The 17,565-nt window shown below is 36.8% G+C and overlaps 1 long non-coding RNA gene across 23 annotated transcripts in view; it reads right to left on the reverse strand.

Moving 5' to 3' along the window:
- LOC128106537 (uncharacterized) overlaps positions 1-17,565 on the reverse strand; it is a 221,710-nt gene that overhangs the window by 71,411 nt on the left and 132,734 nt on the right. For 16 of the 23 annotated variants that reach the window (XR_008216789.1, XR_008216788.1, XR_008216794.1 and 13 more), the window contains 2 exons: positions 6,055-6,141; positions 4,216-4,268 (listed from right to left, as the gene is read on the reverse strand). The exons of 4 other annotated variants lie outside the window; for them this stretch is intronic. This is a non-coding gene — a long non-coding RNA (uncharacterized LOC128106537). The remainder of the gene's footprint in view (positions 1-4,215; positions 4,269-6,054; positions 6,142-17,565) is intronic. 3 more of the 23 variants (XR_008216803.1, XR_008216806.1, XR_008216790.1) reach the window with 1 other exon arrangement.

A 17,565-nucleotide genomic window follows, 5' to 3' on the forward strand; every position in this document is an offset into this window, starting at 1 on the left:
AAGAATTAATAGACCTTAAGATCTGGATACACCACTCTGGGACATATAACCAATTAATACTTCATCCCTCTACACAGACATTTGTTCACCCATGTTTACTGTTGCTCTATTTCTAATATTCAAAAACTGGAAACAGATTGTATCTCCATCATCATATGAATGAGTAAAGAAAATATGATACATTTGTACATTGAATATTACTAAGATGTTAAAAATTTAATTTTCAGGCTAATGGGTGGAGCTAGAAAACATCATGCTGAGTGAGGTAACCTGTTGCATGTATCCTAATTGGTCTTAATAAAAACCTGGAGCCAGATATTGGGGTAAATTCTGAAAGATCAGAGAGATAAAGGAACAAGCCACAACCACTTCCCACCTTGCCAACTCCAGGAATCCTCTGACTGAATATCTCTGAGTCCTCAGCCTAAAAGACCTCTTTTTTTTCTAGTTCCTGTATCCTCATGCCTTGTATGCCTTTCCCCGCCCAGCAATTTCACTTCATTCCTAGTGTTGGGATTAATGACATGTGTGCTTCCCAAATACTGGTAGCAAATGCATGAGATCACAAGTGTTGGGATTAAAGGCTTGTGACTCTCAACTACTACTGGGATTATAGGTGTGTCCCACCACTGACTGGCTCTGTTTGTCTCCTAGACTGAAGCAATCTCATGTACTCCAGGGTGACTTTGAACTCACAGAGATCAGTCTGACTCTCTGTCTCCCAATTGCTAGGATTAAAGGTGTGTGCCACCACTACTGGGCCCCTGTGTTTAATACAGTGGCTGGCTCTGTCCTCTGATCCCCAGGCAAGCTTTACTTGATACACAATATATCATCACAGTAACTCACACAAAAAGATAAATATAATATATATCCATTTATATGTGGATGTTCGCTGTCAAGTTTTTGATAAGCAGGCTACAATCCATATAACACAAGAGGTTAGATAAAAGGTAGAGGAATGGCAGGGGAACTTGATCACCCTGAAGGGGAAATAGAATAGACACTTAAGGATGAATGATGGAAATAAATAGGAGGATCAAACAAGGATGGGGAATGAATAGGCAAGATAGGGAGATAATATGGGGAGGGACAGCTAAAAATAAGGGTCATTTGAGGAATGTTTCAGAAACCTAACACAAATGTTCAAATATGTACAAATATATTGAAATAGAAACACTGTCTAAATGGAAGTGCCAAATAACAGAGAAGATGGAGCCCCAGCTGGACATCTCTTATTGCCAAACAAAGACTTCAGTTTCAGGAATTGGTTACATCTAATAGAGTTGGTGGTCAGATGGGCCCCCATGGAAACCCACAAACAACCAAGATTACTAGCAAGGCTATTGGTTGCTCTCTAGAAACTCTGGGAAAGACCGTATTACTAAAGACAACGCCTACACTACTCAATTAACATGTAGAATTTGAGCTTGTGTCTACCTAGAGTCTTCATCCCTGTTGACTAGTGTCCAGGTTACTGAATGATATTCTGAACACAGCCAAAGCAGAAAGGTAAACACAACCAAGCTATAAACTCTGTGATCTACAATGCTGACCTGCATGAAAAATATGCTAGTACAATAGTGGCTGAAAGCTTGTAGAAGTAACCAAACAACATCTGATAAGATTTTAGGCTCACTCCCTGAGACGGAGTTCATCAACACTGCTTGGGTGGCACAGAACCTGAGACTAACAGTTCAGGGACCCAGTGGAAAATCAAACACTATTGTTCTGCTAAAGGAACATAGCAACAAAATGACTACTACTAATAGTCTGCTATATTCATAAATCAATGCCTTTCTCAGTCATCATCAAAAAAGATTTCTTTTGAAGTATATAGGAATAATTACAGAGACCCACAGCTGGGAAGTATGCAGAGAGAGAGTAAGAGACCTTGGGAACACTTGATCCTATATGGGGTGTATCCATCTCATCCCTCCCTTCATGGCTCAAGTAACTTTATGGAAGAGGAGGCAGAAATATTATGAGTCAAAAGGAATTGAGAGTATGCGCATATGAAGTCTCAGAGACTGCGATGCATACAAAGGGCCTGCATGGGTCTGGACCCGATGGGGTTCCAGGGCTAGGAATGGAAGTAGACACAAACCCATATCTCTAACCTAGAAGGTATCACCAATTGTTAACCATTTGCAAATGGAAAATTAGTTTTCTCCAATGGAGTGTCAATGGATATGTAAATCAGATTGCCAAAAGAAAACAATCACAATGGTATTTTTGGAGCTGTTTTGTTGTCGTTGCTTGTTTGTTGTCCCCTAATGACTTGAGTGTTTGTTTTCTTTTTTATTTCTTATCCTATAGATCCTTTGGTTATATGTTATAGTTTCTGGTTTTGTGTTTTTTTGGGGGATTTCTGTGTTGGCCAATGTGTGTTTCTCTACATATATATGTGTGTGTGTGTGTGTGTGTGTGTGTGTGCACATGTGTGTGCATGCTTCTGCTTCAATGGGCTTGTGAAAGTCAGAAAATAACTTTAGGAGTCAGTCATCTTCCCACACCATATATGATCCAGGAATTAAACCAGTTCATTAGGATTGTCTCCATGTGCCTTTACCCACTGAACCATCTCCTTGGCCCAACTTTGAACTTTTAATTCTCTTGCTTACACCTCCTTTGTGATGGGTTTATAGGTGTGCAGCACAGTAGCTGAACTTGGCAATGCTGGTGATTGAGTTCAAAACTTTACGTCTGCCCTGCATACACTCTACCAATTGAGCTACATTCCTAGCCCCATGCCTTATAATCTTTCTTGCCTTTATTTTCTCTTCTTTGAGTGAGAAACTTCCCTTAGTTTCCTTGAAATTTCTGGCTTCTTCCATGCGGCATCTAGACCCCCAAAATGTTAAGAGTGCTCTCTTGGCTATGTTTCTTGGTAATGGCTTCTCTCCTAATCATCCTTCTTCTCATAGCTATAGCTTCTGAGAAGGTGAGAACTGCAATTTAATTGTTCATTTCCTCCATCAATATGGAAAATAATGTTACCAACATATCTTTCAAGTAGCAAGTTCACTGATAATGTTATTTCTTCTCATGTAGACTACTGGATGGGTTCCCTCCAGGGGACCAACTTTTATCTCACTGTACATCGATGGACCACAGAACTAGTGAATAAAGCCTTCTTAAAAGTAGAGAAATGAGCCAGGCGGTGGTGGCGCACGCCTTTAATCCCAGCACTCGGGAGGCAGAGCCAGGCGGATCTCTGTGAGTTCGAGGCCAGCCTGGACTACCAAGTGAGTTCCAGGAAAGGCGCAAAGCTACACAGAGAAACCCTGTCTCGAAAAACCAAAAAAAAAAAAAAAAAAAAAAAAAAAGTAGAGAAATGTATATTACCAGTGCTTTATAATTAAGAATTAAGAAAATTAGAGACTTGGCATTCTTGTGTGACTTTTATCTCCTTTTTTTTTCACAAAACAAGTAAATATAAGAAATAAATATTGAGAAAACTGCCTTCAAAGTGAGAGCACTTCTTCAATTCTTATTGAACAGTCAGTATATTTAGAACACACACAGAAACCTTCCTAAGAATGTCATGGTGAAACCAAACACAATACTTTTAAATAGAAGACTTAGATTAATAGTGTTTCCCTAAGATGGAGCTATAGAATCTTCTAGTTCATAACAGTACAGTTGCTTTAGCTACTTTACACATCAGTAATTGTTTCCATTAAGATGCTGGCGTACTGAGAGCTTTGATTAAACACTCATGGTGCATTAAACAATTATGAGATATACAGCTCCACTCTGGATGTATTTAATTGCTTTTGGAGAGCCTTAGTTAAAAACACACACTTTTAAATACAGCACTGATAAAATTAACAAACATATTACAGAGTCAAATTTATATAGGAAAGAATTCATAATAATAATTCAACAGAAGCAAACTGGAAAAAATAACAGTCCTTTATCTTGCAGAAATCTTTGTCACTTCCCATCAAAACTAAAAGTGCAAAAGCTTTGATTAATCCAGTTGGTGCAATGCATGGATCAAAGTGTCAGGCTGATAGGATCAAAGGGAACAAGATGAAGTGGTAATGTTGTGCACCAGATTTGAAACTGTGGCAATGATGATGGGTTCTCACAGGCTGGAACAGGGAAGCTTTGATTAACAGACCTTGTTTGTACTGTGAGGGCATCAAAGTGGTAAATGCCTTATCAAATGGGGCAGAAGGCAATGGCTAATGGACCATCAGAACTCACTAGAATTTCAGCACTGAAGTAGTGGAGGTCAGTGCATGCATCCCATCTGCCACCTGGGAAAAGGAAAGAAACGAGAAGGAATATTTTAATTCCTGGAAAGCTAGCTGATTATGACACCACTAAAGGATAAAATAGCATAGTGCTTGTTGCATAGACCATGAAAATTAAATCACATGTTCTTTTAGAACAACTGCTCTTCATTTTGCTTCATGTATTCCCACCTATTCTGCTTCGTTCTATCAGATTTTTTATTTCCAAATCAGATTATCTTTGTGTTTTAAGCAATGTAAGTCTGTGTGTGTAAAGGGTATTTCTCAGTATGTACTTTCACTGGTGAGTCTACTGCCTAAACAGGACTGAGTTAGTTTTTAGTTAATTTTCATTTGTGTTTCTGGGCTATTGGAAATCAATTTAATTTAAAAGTTCATGTTAAAACATCTGTCATTCATTTAATTCATTTTTTACCTTCTTTTTATATTTAACAGAAAATGTATTCTTTGAACAGTGAACCACCAGAATAAAATATTCCTTAACATAGTATTATCACAATGTTCCACTTAAAATACAGAAATAATACAATTGCATTAATGTAACAATAAAATTAAATATAATACATACCATTAGGATGATTAATATTAGTAGTTGCAGAATGCAACCTCCATGTCCACAGGAATTTTTTGGTTGTCATTTATTCTTCCTCATTGTAAAACTTCCTAGGACAAGAGAGTTCCTAATGTGTTTGAAATTATCCCTCTGTTCCTCACCTCAAGAAGAATAAATATCAATAAAGCATACTACTCTTCAAGTAGGGATCTTGCCCAGTGGAATATTAGCAGACATGGCAAAGTGGAGTTATCAAATACGTTCATAGACATTTTTTTTTGTTCTCACACTTCCATTTTTGCCATCCATGCTTGTAAATGTGTATATACTTACATTTGTGTTGTGTCTAGGTGCAAGTTTGTATGTGTTCAGAATGCACATACACATGTGTACACATAGACTTATAGATCAGAGGCGGTATTCTCAGGTGGTATTTCTCAAATAACATAAACTTTGTTTATGTAGCAAGATTTCCAGTTTTTACAGGGAAGTCAAGTGCAGGGTTCCATCTGTCTGCACTTCCTCTGCCCTGCGGTTAAAAATGTGCACCACTTCAGTATCAAAATTAGTTTTCTCTAATGGAGTCTTACTGGACAGATAAACAACACTTGAGGGTGTGCTTGATGCCCAGGAGTGGTTCACCAACACTCAAACATACAAACATACAAATAAAAAAAGCAAACAAGCAAATGAAAAAACCTCAATGGTAATTTTATAGAGGGTTTTTTTGTTTTGTCTTGTTTAGGTTTACTTGGACAATTTTTGCTTCATTGGTCATTTGCTTGTACATTTTGGATTTTGTTTTTATGGTTTTTTGCTGGGTATACTTCTTTGTATGTGTTTCTTGTTTTTCTTTTTTTCTTTCTTCCTTTTTTGATTATTCTTTAAAGAGAGAGTAAGAAAGGGCATGGATTTAGGCTCATGGGGAAATGGGGAAGCAGGAAGAGTCTGGGAGGAGTTTGGGGAGGGGAAAAGTGTGAACAGAATATATGGTATGAAAATATTTTTCAATTAAAAGAAGTAGAGAAAAACTTGTCTCCATCTTTCACAGCAATGACACTGTTGTCTGAATCATCTCCCCAGGTCCGTTTCTTCCATCCACTTCAACAACAACATGATACAGGTAGTGACTGCTCTCGGACAATAAACGTATCATGGAGAAGAGGGAAACCTAATGTAGTCCCTGTGTATCAAGTCCAGGTGATACTTTACTGAGCCTATCAAGCCATGACTTACTCAATGAAAAAGTAGCAACACATACATGGTGTCTATTATCATGCTCCAGTATTTGGGGAACAGCTCTCTGAACAACAAGGTTGCTACCTGTGGAAAGAGAATAATGTTGATACACTAAGTACCTATCTTGCAGTAAATGGACTATTACTTTAAGCAGACATTTAATTGTTCACAAGTAACAGGACTTCCTCCGTTTTAGCCAGGCTTTTCTATTTTAGCCCTAACGGCTTTGCATAGGTTCTTGACTTGAGAAGCCTCTCTAGAATTTTTTGCATGATATGTTTTGACAAGAATAGAGGGAGGTGGAAGCAGCCACTCATTTGAAAACTGACACCCACCAAGTGATGGCAATGCTGAATTTCCTTCTGTGTCTTTGAGAAATCTATAACTTGTATGTTTTGGTTTGGATTTTGTTTTTTTTTAAAGAGTTTCTCTGTATTGCTTTGGAGTCCATCCTCGAACTCACTACATAGACCAGGGTGGTCTCAATCTCACAGAGATCCACTTGCCTCTGCCTCCTTAGTGCTGAGATTAAAGGAGTGTTAAAGTTAGAGGAGTACACCACAACCAGGAGTATTTTTTAAATCACGTATTTATTTTTATTTTTATTTAGCTTGTTGATACTGAACATCACACATTTTCAGCAACTAACTCACTATTTCCTCATTATATTTTTAGTAATTGAATATATAAGGTTCACTGGTGGGCAGATGAATCAACTGACAGATTTAATATTTTTAAATATGCTGTTAATATGTGCTTCTGAAAATGAGGAAAGTTTAAACTTAAAAATGTCATATTAGGGAATATGAACTCACTCGAAGAATAGCTGAGCTATTGCTAGAAAGCTTTTTTTGACAATTAAAATAGATTTAAGAAGCATAGAGTCAACTTGCAAACTGAAAGGTAGAAATCTTGTGTGCCTGCCTGCCTGAGTGTTTTGTTTGCAATCGCAGCTCTATGCATCGGAACTCAGAACTTAGTGAGTTTACAGGCTTTTTGTTTGTTGAGAAGGGATCATTACGTTTTAGGGCCTGGCTTCACCCTTACTAGTAGGCCGAGGAACTCTGAGTTTAGAAATAATGCTGTCTCAGGAACCCAAGAAGCTGAGTTTGGAGATTGTGTCCCCATACCTAGCAGGTACACTAGTTTTTAAGCATAAAAGTAAAGAGTGTTAAAACCTGCATCACAAAGGACCATGTTCTATTCATCTACCCCTCAACGTATTTACCATCAATAAGAACATATTTTAGAAGGAAAATGAACAATTTAGTTCCTGAAGATGAACTGTATACCTCACTTTTCTGTTATTTCTGTTAAGAACAGGGCAATATTCTTCTATAAGGATTGATAATACATTGCTGGTAGCCTGTGCCTGATAAATTCAGGAGGACATTTGCCAGTGTCATGAATATACACAAACTTAAGAATCATTCCCACACAAAACTATGTCAGGAAAATATCATCAGATCAGACAACACAGTAAAGTATTAGTTAACCCTTCAAGAGAGAAATATATAGTCTGCAATAGTCTATTGTAACCTTTCGTAGCTTAGTTATTTGAGTTTTTATACTTGTCCTGAAAATCATTGATCAACTTGCTAAAAGATACTTTACTTTATGTTTAGGTATAACATAAAAGAAATCAAACTCTTTAATTTAAAGTATATGGAGTAACACATACTAAGATATAGTAAAATTATATCAATTTAAAATATTCATTCCACAAAATGGTTAGGTTTAAATTAAGAACCCATCAACATCAAAAGGTTAACTCATGACTTAATTTGTTAAATTTATTATAAGAATAAAAAAACAAATATGTTTTTTGGATTTCATTATATTGGATTCATTGCCCAATGTAGGTACTGAAGCTTCTCCACTGCTATGAGAAGAAATTTCAAGAAATACTTTTGGAAAATACTGTCACTCCTTCTTCCTTATGTTTTGGCTATGTCATAGTATTTAGACATATGTTAATGAATTCTCATCTCAAATACTTTATCTTGAGTGTTTTAACTGTGATTAAACATGAAAAATCTGTCAATAGAACGTAATTTGAAACTTATATTGACATATATATAATATATACACTAAATTTTGGTGGAATATAACACATTTGGTCTACATTCATATTTTATCTCAGAAAAGGTAATTTTGTGAAATTAGAAAGTAATATGCTATAAGTCAAGTGATAAATATAGAAAATATTGAATTAATTTTTCTACTATTTCTCTCTGGGGGTCTCTGTGACAACCATGGCCAAAAGAATAATGAGCCAAAGGAGGCAAGAAGGTAATTTGGTTCAACCCAACTAAGTTGCTGAGATTGGCTTGAACTTAGGGAGTCTGGACCCAAGTAGCTTATTTTAGACATACTAGCACTGCCCAATTAGGTGAAAACTTTTCTGGTGATAATTAATTCAATCCCATGTGCACAATAAAGCACAGAGTAAGCTAAATAGAGATCAGACATGACTACATGGAAGGTCTTTGTGAAGTACGTGTGGTGCCTTCAATACAGATGAGTTCTATGACTGACTGAGAAATATAAGCTTATGATAACGGTTTCTGGGAGGATCCAATGTGGTCCTGGCCACACAGATAGTGCAAAGGTCACCAGGCTATTAACCACATCTGCTCCCAGCCTTCTATGTGGATAACAGGTCATGTATTCTTTCCTTTTAAGGAATAACCTCTGTGTTTAATTTTCCTAGTTTCCCTAGTGCTTATCTGTGAGTTCAAAGACCTCCACACATCCAACATTTCTCAACATATATAGAGAAGGCACTAGCTATTAAATTGTTTTCTCAAGGGTCACTATGTATTTTCTAAACCAATGAAATTATTTTCTGAATATGTTGTTCTAGTTGGTGTAGTTGAAAGTACTTCAATTGATATTATAATATAACAATATTCCTAGTGATGTTTTTCCAGGTATAACTTATTTTAATCTTGATCTACCAGAAACAAGTGAAAGTTGTATGAGTATGCAATCTAATTAATTTCTGTGTCCATTCTTTATTCACTTATTCATTTGTCTTTCATCATTTTTTACTCTGTTCCTTTAAAAAGATGTCTAATTTCATAATATAAATAGATATACACAAAGTATGGTATACTTTCGACTCCAGCCTTAGTCTGGTCATCTATGAACATGGAAATGTGAGAGTTTACCCTTAGTTTTACAGATGAGGCAGGATATGCTAAGAAATTAACATGTTAGTCATGTGACAGACATCTGTGGGAATTTAGTAGCTGATAATCATCGGTATTTAGTCAATACCCCACTAATATCTCTGAAGTTAATATTACATACATACATACATACATACATACATACATACCATGTGTAGGACCATGTGATGGCTGTACTGACTGTCAACTTGACAGGCTCTAGAATCATTGAGGAGCAAGCCCCAGCAAATGCTTGTGACAGAATATCTATAATAGGCTACTCTCTATAAGAAGATATTATGCCTGCCCACTAAGTTAATTGAAGTAAGGGGAAGACATTCTTTAATTGTGAGAGATACTATTCCATGGGATGAGATGTAGAACTGGGAAAAAAGGGAGAAAGTGATCTGGATGTCCTGATTCAACTTACTCTGCTTCCTAACCAAATGCAGTGTGACCAACTGCCGAAAGTTGGTCACAATGACAGACTCCATTCTGAAGTTGTGAGCCAAAATAAACCCTTTTGACAGAGTTTTTTGTCATGTTAATGAGGAAAATAATACAGAAAGGCTTATTTTTGGTAACTTAAATTCTTATGGAATTACATTTTAAGACATAGACATGGAAATTAACATATCTGTTGATAAGAAACTTGTTAAGGGAGCTACTATTTAATTAACTGATGCTCTTAACATACTTAGAGGTTTGAGAGAAATTTTTCTGACTATTCAGATAATTTGGCTATTGTAAGTTTCATTTGTGGTGACTATGGTGATTCACAATACTTCCTTGAAGTAAGCCTCATGGAACCCTGGATAAAATAAGGAATATTGGAAGTTAGCCATGCATTCATTTAAGGCATTATATACAGCTCCATTGCTCTAATTATATTAATAGTACACACAGAGTTAAATTAACCTTTTCCTTCACTTCTATGTGATTACAGATATTAAATCAGGGGACATGACAGTCAGAGGAAAAGCTTAACTCCAATCATTACCTGGTTGCAATTTATGATGAGAATGTTCGAATCACAGAGCACTTATTAGTCATTATTCTTTGGAAAAAGAGCATCATCTGTATCTATTGAATGAATTTAATTTAGACCTTTTTGTATTATTGCTGCTGCTTTTTATCACCATGAATCACATGACAAAGGTCACCATTTTATGTGTGCTCTAGCTTTTAACCATGGAAATTTCCAATCTTCTTTAAGAAAAGGTAATTTGTTGGGAATTTCCCACTTATGTCTCCATAATCAATTCCCTGTACAATTGCTGCTGCCATTAACAGTGATCTTCAAGTCTGGTTCTAGAAAACCAGCTGATGAACAGGTAGTATAATCAAAACAGCAACTGGATTGCTCGAGAACGACTTCCCCTTTAACAAGATGAAAAACTTGCAAGGTTAGAAAATGTAGAAAGTATTTCATTTCCATTCGGAGTGTGAGGCAACACTGTGAATTCAAAGGGGTTCTGTCCCTTGTAAGATGTTTGCATTCTCTAGCAATCCTTAGCTTAATGAGCCTAACAAGCACTGGGCTGCACTGTGTGAAAGAGTGGGTCAGCATTCTCATGTTGTTATCGCTGCTCTTGAGAAAATGGGATTTTTCTAATGCTAACACTTAAAAGGTTCTTTTACTGCCCATGTTAGTTGTTGTTTTGGACACTGATAACACTAAGAGGAATGAAGTTTTCCCCTTTTCAAGTGAACTATGCTCAATTTTCTTCTCATATTTAGATGAGTGAGATATGATAGGATTAATAAATCCATTCTTTTACTGCATTGCATAAATTAAATTATCCATTTTACTTTACAATTTTCTTGTATTCTGGTCTTTGCAGCAAACTCTTAGATTTCCCCTAGCATTATGTTGGTCAGCATATATTTATTTTGACTTTGGAGTAGTTTGATCTTTTTCTTTCTTCTTCTCTGTCCTTTTGACAATTTATTGTCTGTGCTGTCTCCAAAAGCTACGTTATTTTTTTAACATCACATTAAGCTTTTTAATTTTTTTAACATATTTAATCTTTTTTGTTTTTTCTCCCCACTTTTTATTAAAAACAATTTTTTCTCATAAAATACATCCTAATTACCATTTCTCTTCCTTCTACTCCCCTGAGGTCTTCCTCACCTTCTTACCTATTCAGATCTACTCCCTTTCTATCTCTCATTAGAAAAGAACAGGCTTTTCTACAAAAAAAAAAAATTTACAAAGTAAGACATAATAAGAAAAAACAAAAACCTTCACATCAAAGTTTGACAAGACAAAGCAACAAAAGGAAAACGGCACCAAGACAAGACACTAGAATCAGAGCCCCACTTGTTAACACACCCAGGAGTCCACAAAATACTAAGTTGGGAGCTACAATATACATATGCAGACCACTGTTCTTGCTGACCCAGTCTCTGTGAGTGCATATGCATCTTGCTTAGTTAGTTTAGAGGGCCTTGTTTTCCTAGTGTCCTCCATCCTACTAGGCTCTTACAATCTGATTCCTCTTATATAGAGTCCTCTCAGCTGTGAGGGGAAAGATTTGACGGAGACATCCTATTTAGAGCTGTGTGTTCCAAGGTCTCTTTCTCTGGCTAATGCCAAGCTGTGGCTCACTATATTTGTTCTGGTCTTCTGAAGAAGAAAGCTTCTCTGATGATGGCTGAATTATGAGTAAAGCAGAATATAATTAGGAGTCATTATATCACTAATATATTTTTTAAGACCAGTAGTATTTGGTTTTTCCCTAAATTACTGAGCTATCTGTTCTTTGGTTCTTGGTCCCTTAAGCAGTGGTGGGTATGGGCTCCATCTGATGGAGTGAGCCTTCCTTAACTCAAATCAGACTTTGCTTGGTTACCCCCAGAAGCTTTGTGCCACCATTACCCTAGCATAATTTGCAGGTAGGAAAGATTGTAGCTCAAGGGTTTTGTGGCTGTGTGGGTGTTGATGTTTCTCTTTTGGTAACCTGCAGAAGATCTTCCCATATGAAAGACACTAGAAGGAAGGTGTGTAGGCACCAGCTTGACTTCTCCATGCTCAATGAGCTCTGTAGATATGATCTTCAGCAATGGGCCTTCCTGCCCATTTGGGAAGAGCAACCTATACTCTGTGTAACCACTTGGCTTGTTTGGGTGTTCTCTAGGACCCCTTTGGCCAACAACTCTATTTGATGTAACCCAGTCCTTGTAATGGAAACTTCATTTGGTTACAAGAGATGACCAGTTGGAACTCTGTCTCCTTCATTATTTGCAGATTTCATTATGATCTCCTTTGTATATTTTAGGAAGTTTCCACTGCAGTAGGTTCCCATACCACCCCTCAAATGCCTCTCAATTCTAGCTGTCTCTCCCTGTATTCCTTCCCTCATCCCCATAAACCCATGCCCCTCCCCAAATTATCCCCAGTCCACCCATAAAATCAATTCTATTTCCCTCTCCCATGGAGATCCACATGTCCCCTAGATCCTTCCTCTATACTTAACCTCTCTGTGACTGCAGATTGTAGCCTGGTTATCATTTATTTAAAAGCTATTGTACTCTCATTCTCATCTTTTCAAGGTTTCTGACCGCAAAACTGGCACTGACTTGCATGAAGAAAATGCAATAATAGCCCATGGTTGTTATGGATGATTGACTGATAAATAAAACACTGACTGGCCAGTAGCCCGGCAGGAAGTATAGGCAGGACTAGCAGAGAGGAGAACTGAGAGAACAGAAAGGCAGAGAGGAGGAGATGCCAGCCTGCCATCCAGGGAGCATTATGTAAAGGCAGCAGGAAAGGCCATGAAACACGGGGCGACATATAGATGAACAGAAATGGGCTGAGTTTAAGAGTAAGAGCTAGACAACGGTAGGCTTGAGCTAATGGCCAAGCAGTTTAAATAATATAAGCATCTGTATGTTTATTTTATAAGTGGGCTACAGGAATGCCAGGGCTTGGCGGGCCCGGAGAGAAAAACTCTAGCTACAATTGTTTTGTTATATGTAAATTTACTATGTGAAAGTTAAAACCTTCCTTTTTGAAAAAAAAAAGAAAAGGGGAAGTGCTGTGGGATGTTCTGTATGTTAAATGTGTTGCTCTGATTGGATAGTAAATAAAACACTGATTGGCCAGTAGCCAGGCAGGAAGTATAGGCGGGACAAGGAGAGAAGAGAATTCTGGGAAGTGGAAGGCTGAGGCAGAGAGACACTGCCAGTCGCCGCCATGACAAACAACATGTGAAGATGCTGGTGAGCCACGAGCCATGTGTCAAGGTATAGATTAATAGAAATGGGTTAATTTTAAGATATAAGAACAGTTAGCAAGAAGTCTGCTATGGCCATATAGTTTATAAGAAATATAAGTCTCTGTGTGTTTACTTTGTTGGGTCTGAGCAGATGGGGGACTGGCGGGTGAGAGAGATTTGTCCTGACCATGGGCTAGGCAGGACCAGGAAAACTCTAGCTACACATTGTTACAGCTGATTATTACTATTTTGACACAATTCTTGCCCCCACCCCAGGAAAATAGGTATGTACATTCACATTCGCATTCAAGGTAGCAGCTATTACTCTTAGACTAAGCTAAGAAATTGAAACATCAAATAAGATACAAGCCAAAACAACACTTCCAGTGTCAAAATTTCTTCTGGGCCCATTAGAAGGAATAAAAACAAACATGTATAAATATTTGTTGTTTGAAGGTGGAGGTTTGTATAATTAATTTTAATAATAAATCATTTGGTGGATTAAAGTATTACATTAGCATATAACTAATAATACATTAGCATATAACTAGTTCAAAATTCAGTGTGCGTTTCATACTTGTTGCTGGGGCATGTGTAGGGAGAATTAGAATTGGGGGGTGTGATGTTACCAAAGGCTACATGGTGACTAATACTTCTTGGCTCTGCCCCATTTTAAAACATGCTTGTTCAACACAGGTGCAGATTCTATAAAATATATGCTGCCTGTATAATGAATTAGTTTTCTTCTTTAATGCATTTTGAATTTGATTTACATGTATTTTGCCACAAGGAACCATGATTGATCTGAACTTGTCTCTGTGTCATGGGCTCCTTTTTCCTCTGCATATATTTAAACCATCCTTAATAAGCAAGCCATTATTAGCTTGCCCTAAACAAACTGCAGTCAGCCATGCTTATCAAATTAACAGACTAATTAAGTAGATATAGTGTTATGTGTTTAATATACAGTCTGAGCTTAATTGTAATGTTTAAGGTCCACCCTTAACCTTAATGCTTCCTGCTTTTCATTTTCCAGCTAAACAAATTTATTTTAATACCACTACATAAGTATTACCTTTTTGGCAGTTTCTTCTGTCTTTGCTTGGTAACCTTAAAATTTTCAGGGGATGATGGAAATCACACAACTAATCTTTTCTTTCAAAAGCATTCTTAGGAAATTGAAAGCCATTCCAAAATATGCCTTATTTAAATTCTTCAAATTCATTTCCTCTGTGTATTGTACATAGTTTGGTAAAAATTTCCAGTGTTTTTAGAATGACCTGTAAGGATTTTAAATTTGAAACTTTGTCTTTGTAAACTGATAATTTGTAGGCGCTCATTTACGAGTTGACAGACCAGGACCACTTGCTATTATACCTCTGGACCTCTTCCTCCCACTCTTGGTGCTCAGGAAGCACATCATCATGCCTCTTTGATATTAGAGGGACTTTAGAAACATTATAATTATGGAGCTGTTTATCCTGAATATTTTTGGAGAAGAAGCTAAGGAGGTGCATATTAAACAGATTGAAGGGCAACTTGACAACTCATTGAGAAAGAAGGTATTTGGAAAATGTACTTACTTACTTGAAATTTATTTGTTATTGATAACTTTATAGCTTTGCGTATCTGGTACAAAAGTAAGTTACACTTTGACATTGGGTTTACATCTGAGTGTGTTTACTGTCAGCGAGAAAGTTGGAGATGTCAATAATGGATATACAGTGCATTTAAGCTAAATTATATACAATGAATGGAAAGGTATCTATTATAGGCAATTTCAGTGTCAAAGGTCATACTTAGACATAAGTTATTAAATGTTTAATGTTTCACATTTAATGAATGTTTGGTAAATTTTACCTCATTGTTTATTAGGATACTTATTAAATTCTTAGGAATTTCATTAGTTATTGTGTTTACTATATACAAACCAATATTGTTAGCATTCTTTTTTAAATCTGGCTAAGTCTATAATACTTTCATGCAAACAAATTTAAGAACCCCCAAAAGATTGTATATCATTTTGCTACAAATAGGTCATCCATGCATGAGTCCTTTGTATGTAAGGATAGTAGTGTTAAAATTACTCTCATTTCTCAAGCTTAAATGCCATATTCTAGGTGGTGGTGAGTTATTTTTGGTATCTGACATGTTGTAAAACAGGTAATATTGATTGCCAGCATATTATGCTGGGAAATTATGGGGTAATACTACAAGACTATGTTGTAAATTCATTCAAATATATATGCATGACTGTTTTGAGATTTGTTTCTTGGCTCATAGCTATGACACATACCTGGAAAAAAAGAAAGGGAGGTTTTACTGTGACTTACAGTTTGAGGATACAGTCCATCATTGTAAGAAGGCATTATGATAACTCTATCTCTAGCTGCAGTTACTGGAGCATGAGGATATAGAAGTGTGCTGCTTGCTTTCCTTAGTTTGCTCAGTCTGCTTTCATATAGAACCCAGGAACACCAGCCCAGGGATGGCGAACTCACAATGGGGTGGGCCCACCCTCCCACATTGATCACTAATTAAGAAAATGCCTTAGAGCTGGATCTCGTGGAAGAATTTCTATGAAACATAAAGAATATTAACCACAAAATAAATTATAAAACTATAGTTGTAATTCCATTAAAAATTATGAATATGATACATAATGTAACTATGTACATCATCTGAAGTTTAGTAAAAGTGATATAGACAAGGATGTATGGATTGGACTAAGACAGGAGAAATGGGAAACATAAGATCACGCTAATACAACTAAAGGTAAATGCAAATATCATGGATCAGAAGGAGGAAAAGCACATGTAACAGAAACTCAGTGTCCTCAACCTAAATCAAGTGCATGGGATATGATTATTCTAATAAATGTTGTTCAGGAAGTCTCTGTTTCTCTGTTTCAGCAGTCACAAAGGTCGTTACAAGAACTAAAGGCTAGTATGGAGTTGAAAATATCCAGAGAATTAAAGGCAAGAATCAATACACATGCCTAGCCTGTCTAGAAAGGCAATGTTAACAAAAATATAAATGAGAGACTGAGCAATGATTTCAGTAGCCAAATAGGAGGAAGAACCCACTTAAAGAAAATGTCCAGAAAAATCACTGAGCCGGCAACAATTAAGCTTTATATAATGAGGCACTATGAGTTTTCCTAAGGGGTGAACACACGGAATAACTGTAATTATAGGATATAGATATTGAAAGAGAGATACAAATACATCAGAAGTTAGATGGGGAGAAATCAGATGAGACAAAAGAGCAGGAATAATCAGGTTTGTTACTGTGCTATATCAGGAGAAATTGAGAAAGAATAACAGGGAGAAATGTTATTTGGGGCGGTATCACTCATAAGGCAGAAACAAAAGACAGGCTCCAAGAGGGAAATGTATGTTGTGGAAACATTGAGTCTCAAAGAAAGTCTAGTAAAAGTTAAACAAGTTAGAAACTATAACACCAGTAGCATGGACAATGAGTTCAACAATTAATAAATGGGACCTCCTGAAACTGAGAAGCTTCTGTAAGGCAAAGGACACAGTCAACAAGACAAAACACCAGCCTACAGAATGGGAAAAGATCTTCACCAACCCCACATCTGACAGAGAACTGATTGCCAAAATATATAAAGAAGTCAAGAAACTAGACATCAAAATATCAAATAACACAAATAATCTAATTTAAAAAATAGGGTATAGATCTAAACAGAGAATTCTCAACAGAAGAATCTCAAGTGACTAAAAGACATTTAAGGAATTGCTTAACATCCTTAGCCATTAGGGAAAGGCAAATCAAAATGACTTTGAGATACCATCTTACACCTGTCAGAATGGCTAAGATCAAAAACACTTCAGACAGCTTATGTTGGAGAGGATGTGGAGCAATGGGGACACTCCTACACTATTGGTGGGAGTGTAAACTTATATAGCCACTTTGGATATCAGTATGGAGGCTTCTTAGAAAATTGGGAATCAAGCCGGGCGGTGGTGGCGCACGCCTTTAATCCCAGCACTCGGGAGGCAGAGCCAGGTGGATCTCTGTGAGTTCGAGGCCAGCCTGGTCTCCAAAGCGAGTTCCAGGAAAGGCGCAAAGCTACACAGAGAAACCCT

Source organism: Peromyscus californicus, unplaced genomic scaffold, assembly GCF_007827085.1.
Source record: "Peromyscus californicus insignis strain IS unplaced genomic scaffold, ASM782708v3 Scaffold_9__1_contigs__length_137607984, whole genome shotgun sequence".
Classification (NCBI taxonomy): Eukaryota; Metazoa; Chordata; class Mammalia; order Rodentia; family Cricetidae; genus Peromyscus; species Peromyscus californicus.